Consider the following 5,975-nt stretch of genomic DNA (forward strand, 5'->3'; position numbering starts at 1 on the left):
TACAAGTTGTAATTCCTTGGCATGAATTACAAACACAACCGTCTAATGCAAATGATGATCGCAGTCACAGCGAAATTGCAGATTCTGTACCCTTTTATTTTCTATTCATATCTCACAAACTACGGCTCCCATATGCACAAAATTTGGTGGGTGGGTAGATCCATGGGTCTTCTAACTACTCACCAAAATCAACTCAACCAGACACCGTTGACCATCCAAACAATTTCATCTACCAAAACTGCTCTGTTCTGAAATGGCAGCAAACCGAGCCTGACAAGATATCTCTCAAATCCAATGTTTTACTCAACCAATACTCCAACAAACTTGAGGCATCGACCTATCCTAAGTGAGGAATGAGGTCACCAAGTTTGGGGTCAATCCAACTTCGTTTGAGTCACTAATTGCCGGCTTGAAGATAACCGGTTTAGTGCCACAAAATCTGGACAGATTTCGTGTTCTCCCTTTTCTTTGCTTCACACGTTGAGGTGTGTGTTTGGCACTCTCTAATCTTTCTCATAGCAGCAGCAGCCTTTCCCTAGCTAAGGATGGAGGCGAGAGTTTTTCCTTACGTGCTTCTCTGGTAATACTTCAACCATCGTTTTAGACACCAACTTGACTATGCACAAGCATTGGACTTGGGGGCTGTTTTCGCATGGCACAAAACATTATTCCACATGTAGGGCATTTCTACATTGACAAGGAACCATTCATATATATCCTTCGGCACTTCATCCAATAGAGTCCGAGCACATGTGTTAGTGGCACCTTGGGGCACAAAGATGCTGACTAAAAACTAGGGGCGTGCTTTCGCTAGCTCCTACCTAGCCGATACAATGTCTTGTACTATATACGTGATTGTCCATGATGGAATTGACTTGATAGCACATTTGGAGAAGAAGTAGCACTTGCATTGCAGGGCCAGGTTTGCTATTTCCTTGATCAACATTGTTCTGTGAGATTCGGCCTTCGTAGTTACCACAAGTTGTTACCTAGCTAGAGATTAACCTTACTATGGGTAACTAATCAGTTGTCTCTCAACACTCAAAGTTCCAAATTCTGACTCTTGACCACAACAATAATTGCAATCAAGGCACAAACAGACGATCGTCATCGAAATCTGCAAATAAGGAGTCACACTAGAGATGGGTGATTTCAACTGTATGACCATCATGCACCTACAGATCAAGAACTTGAACGGGAGGTTCATTAGCACCCGGTGACCTATTACACCACATGATATCGCCATCCATTATCATTAGATTGATAACTTGTCCAACATTAAGTATTGGGTACCTTTCTGATCCAATGAAAATGACATAAGTTGCTCACTAGATGATCGACATCATTACAGGAACAGTCACGTCGAGTAGAGTCACTTGTCTACCCTCTTGCAGTCTGTTTATGTTCCTGTTAGTGACCTGTTCTTCAAAGGTTAACCATTGGATGACTTCACAAGGGAGTCCTATTGCATCTAGTTCGACATATATATCTCTTGACATGATAAGGAGAGATAACCAAGGAAGAGCTCAAGTGAGAATAACATATCGGTGCAGTTCTGCAATGGATCATGACTAGAAACCTCGATACCAGCGCGTGCCGAGCAGCACAACCTTGTGTGCGCGCCCACAGGAGGCTCTCGGTTTCATCGCGGCACCATAGATCGCTAATCGTGGCACCATTACTAAACATATAACCTACAAGAAATCTCACATGGCACAAATTGGGTTGCATAGGAGTAAGCACTATGCGAAGGAGGGATAGCAAACAAAGGTAGTCACAAGGTTAGGAGTCAACAAGCAGGGGATTCGAAAATCAAAACACAACGCAAGAGAGCATAGCTTAATTGCCAAAGACAACTGAGCAGGGGACTTCTTGCCAAATTTCCATATACGTCTTGTGTCCACCAAGTGATTACCAAAATTTGGACGTGGTTCTAGGATAGCGCTCTTCAACACTCGTATGCTTACCGAGGACAAAAGGGGTGATAACTATAGCACTAATTAGATAACAAGCATACATACCCACCACTTGGCTAAACTAGAGGACATTAAGCATGTAACCACAATTATTTCTAGCAAGGCTAAGCACACACTTTTCTCAAGCACTTCCTATTCAAACAACATGGAACACGGCATTCTTGTTTAACTCCACACAAGGAAGATAGTGCAATACATCGATCACAAGTTACTTAGTACTCAGAACAAAGGAAGGGAAGCATATTTATGCACAAGCACAATCATGATGCATGCTCATCCTATTCATCCTCACGAAATTGCCAGCCTAAGGTGGCAATCACGTTCTATGTCGGTGGCATAACACGTACTCTCTCGATATATAGCTAGTCGTCAGCTACATTCAATCTACGCATTCGTGGTTAGCGTACCTGCAGGCAAATTCATTGCAGCCCATTCCCATAAGAGATAATTAAGCACATAATGAAAGCAGTAAACTAAGATACTTTCCATATATACATCCCCAAATATATATACTTCGGTATCCATAGCTACTCGATAAATATACCCGCAATTAAGTACTTTCATATATACATGGGTGTAACATGTAAATATTCCAGTAACCATAGCTAACTTTCCCCTAGACTGACAGTTGGGCGGTCATGCTCTCACAACTCACACTTACCTGGGAGTAGAGGCAATTGATCCATACATTACCATTCAAACGAATGGCATCCATACAATAGCACGCCGTATGGACGACGAAAGTAAAATTTTCAATAAAGTACATCCCCCAAAGTTAGTACTTAGATAGCCACCTAATAGTCCTTAACTGGGCATAAAGAAAGATGTCGCTAGCATAGTTTTGCAAATAAGTTTTGATAAATTTGCCTGTAGCTAAAGTTTTAGTTAAATTAGACCTTTTAAAACCAAAACTTAGCTTTTAAAACTATATACCTGACAGTATTATGCTTAATCTCGCTCTGATACTAGCTGTGACAGAACCGCCCAATTTATACAAGATCAAGTACGGTTGTCCCTGCTAACACGTTGACACACCCATACTTTCACTCATATAAACCCGGTAGTCCGCCGAGTGTCCTGAAAGACCTCAGTAAATCAACATCACAATCAAGATCGCGTGATTAAGCAAATACACATCATATACATCGGGTTGCAGCGGAAATAATATTACAAAGGGGTTAACAAATAATAGTACAAGTTTGGGTTTCAAAACCGCTTAGTGAAAACAACATAGCTTTCAAATGATTACATTAATATAAGTTCCAAATATATTGCTAACATAGTGACATCATCCAACAAAAGTCTATAGATGAGAAGTAAGTATAGAATCACCGAGCCCACCGGTGGTTAGCCACCATCATCAACAGGTCGAGAACATTACCTGCAATAAGGTGGGATAAACCCTGAGTACTCGAATGTACTCAGCCAGACTTACCCGTCGTAAACCAGAAATAAAGTGACACCAAGGATTATGCAAGGCTTTCTTTAGTGGGCTAGTTGACTTATTTGCGAAAAGCATAAGCTATCATGAAGAAACCATTTTAAGTACTTTGCATCATCTTTATTATGACCTATCCATCTAGGTAAGCACCTGTACTATAGCAATCACTTGATTAAACAATAACATCCAGTTACCAATTTAAATTTAGCATATCCCATACCATCCAGATAACCATCATTGTTCCATAATAATTACTACGATGAAGTAACTCGAGTCAAGTGCTCACTATCCAGGAGCGACGGCGATTCAAATCGATTCCTAACCAGCTGTTGATTTATTCTTTACACAAACCTCACTCACCCGCTAAAGTGAGATATTGATCACCGAGTCAACTTTCCAGGAATCTCGAGTTTGCCAGGAACCACATGTACCCAGGGGCCGACCGACTGCACTTTAGTCTTATCATCTCGCCCCCGTGTCCTACCACACCTGCTCCGGCACAGTGCGTTGCGGGCAATCTACTCGGCCCAAAAAATCTCCCAGCTTCGTGGTCGGAAGGTACTTTATTCGGCCAGCTAAATGTAAGGCATGCGTTCAACATGACTCGAGGCCCAACAACGGTCGGTCCTTAATCGACACAGACGGAAACTAACAGCACCCCAGAACCCTGTCTGGTTGCCTCCAACTTTTTCCGTCCGGTCTCCAATTATCCATCACGCATGGTTAATTCCAAGATATCATTCTTTCCATAGCTAAATTCTTCCAGTAACCACCTATAATGTAGGCGATTGGATATCTCCGATTGCTACCGGTCTAAGCAAGGCTAAGCAGTTATTCGATCCTGACCTAACAGGGTAAAAAGGTAATAAGGTAGGCAAGGATAGTAATAAATGCATCAACGGTTTCAATCAACTCCTACAACTTAATGCAACAATATATAACTCGTATATAGAAAGAATTGCTTTTATAAAGTAGGAGACTTAGAATGCTCCGGGGCTTGCCTGGGATCCAACACAAGTCAGTTCAGTTAGCTTGCACCATCCTGGTGACATCTCAAGTCCTAGCACTTGCTTAGTCCTTCCATCTTTGGGATAGATCCACCAACACCATCTTTGGGTTTGGCTTCAACATCTCATCCTTCACGTGGTGCATCTAGCATACCTAGATGAGATGCAAGATGCAAGTGTATGAATATGAAGAATAGTACCATGAGACGCATCACAAATAGCAAGCAAGACAAGCATCGTTTACACTAAACACACTTAAGTACTTTGCGATGCTTAACTTAACATCACACAATCTATCATGCTAAGATAACAAAGAATATTATACATGGCACATAAGTCTCACAAGATCTCAGGTGTATTTAACTTAATTACCAAGGACGTGAACCACACTTAGCAACATGCAAAGCAAGTCAAGGTGAAGCAACAACTATAACCGGAATATGCCAATTTCTGGACTTGCAAACAGCAGCTTCATAAATCAATCATATCTGGAGTTTTATAAATCCAAATGATATGAAACAAGACATTCTGGAAAGCTTAGGAAATTATCTACATTTCATCTTTAATCATCTCAGCATGATTCTCAAGTTAACTAAGTCAAATATACCCATTTACAGAAACTAGTCCACAATTGACAGAGAGCAGCTATTTCTGAAGCCCAACTTTAAACAGTCATAACTCACAAACTACCAGGCCAAATGACACCAAATTTTAATAGAAGCTAGATACATGAATTATCTACAACTTTTGTATAAATAAGTTTCACAACAAAGCACATTATCATGAAGAACTTTGCTAAGTTCCCAGATCTGTCCATAAACCATATCGACAAGAAAATAATTATTAACTTATGTTGCAAATTCATAATTGGGCAAAACCAACTTTACCAACATGTCACACATGACTAAAGAACACCATAAAACCTAGTGTCCATGACCAAATAAATTCTTTTAATGCATTTCTTAATTTATTTTAGATAACAAGGTGACTTAATGAACATATACCAAAAGTATACAATAAATTCTACAAAAATTACAGTGGCTCACATATCCTCTCAATAGTCGACTGTCCAAATTTCACTCCATTTGAATATGTATAGCAACCTCTTGAAAAAGACAAGTTGCTAAAGCAAGAAATCATATGAGAGCAAGATAAACCAATAACTCACTCATACTTCATCCAATACTCATGAAATTTTTACCACACATCAACTATCACATGAGTAGCATGCCACAAAAATTTCACTTCATTTGGAGCCCTAGATCTACAGTTATGAAAAATAACAAATTCAACTAGCATTACGACCTTACTGCACAAATCTATTTTTACCGTAAAATATTTAAACTAAAACATACCATATTATAGATCCACTGCATAGACAATTTCACAAGGATTCCAAAAAGTCCTCATTTACTATTTTACGAATTTTCTACGATTTACTATGAATTTCCAAAGTTCCTGCAAAATAAATACAAACCAGTCCTTATGGCACTATTCACATGAGTCTATGACATTGCAGCTAGGCCCTTGACTTTCGTCGAATTGTCGCGC

The sequence above is a fragment of the Miscanthus floridulus genome, chromosome 6 (assembly GCF_019320115.1).
Source record: "Miscanthus floridulus cultivar M001 chromosome 6, ASM1932011v1, whole genome shotgun sequence".
Taxonomy (NCBI): domain Eukaryota; kingdom Viridiplantae; phylum Streptophyta; class Magnoliopsida; order Poales; family Poaceae; genus Miscanthus; species Miscanthus floridulus.